Source organism: Sinocyclocheilus anshuiensis, unplaced genomic scaffold, assembly GCF_001515605.1.
Source record: "Sinocyclocheilus anshuiensis isolate Anshui unplaced genomic scaffold, SAMN03320099.WGS_v1.1 scaffold572, whole genome shotgun sequence".
In the NCBI taxonomy this organism is placed as follows: Eukaryota; Metazoa; Chordata; class Actinopteri; order Cypriniformes; family Cyprinidae; genus Sinocyclocheilus; species Sinocyclocheilus anshuiensis.
In genome coordinates, this window is record NW_015555778.1 from 1,304,377 (window position 1) to 1,305,061 (window position 685).

General features: G+C 41.0%; 1 protein-coding gene across 1 annotated transcript in view; it reads left to right on the plus strand.

The window, feature by feature from the left end:
* LOC107674555 (secretory phospholipase A2 receptor-like) overlaps positions 1 to 685 on the plus strand; it is a 48,080-nt gene that overhangs the window by 42,677 nt on the left and 4,718 nt on the right. The window lies entirely within an intron of this gene.

Genomic DNA, 685 nt, shown 5'->3' on the forward strand with positions numbered 1-685 from the left:
AAAGAATCCCCCCCCCCCCCTGTAAAATAATAATCACATTTTGTTGCTTTGCAGCATGAAATGAAGATGGACACCGTTTTTGTTTTATATAACTGTATTTACTCGGTGCAACTTATAACATCCAATTGACAGATAAAACACAAACATGTCAGAGAAAAAAAAACCAGAATCACTGAGTTGGAAAAAAGGATCACCCCCTCCTAAAAATGACTTGTAAACTCAATCAGGTGTAGCTAATCACCTTCTCAATGGCACTCAAAGCCATTTGATTTTTAACTGAGCTTTCCTGGAGCATTTCAGTCCTTGGTAGTGCAACTGAAGCAAACAATCCACTATGGGTGGCAAGGCACTGTCAAAAGATTTCCGAGATAAAGTTGTGGACAGGAAGTCAGGAGATGGATACAAAAAATGTCAAAGGCTTTATCAATGCCTAGAAGCACAATGAAGTCTATTATTAAGAAGTGGAAGGTATTTGGTACGACACAGACCCTCCCTGGATCAGGACGTCGCTCCAAACTGGATGAAAGAGCCAGGAGGAAACTGGTTAGAGAGGCGACCAAGAGGCCTGCAGCGACTCTGAAGCAGTTTCAGGAATTTATGACAAAGAGTGGTCATTGTGTGCATTTGACAACAATATCACACATTCTCTACAAATGTGGCTTGTATGGGAAGGTTGCAAGAAAAA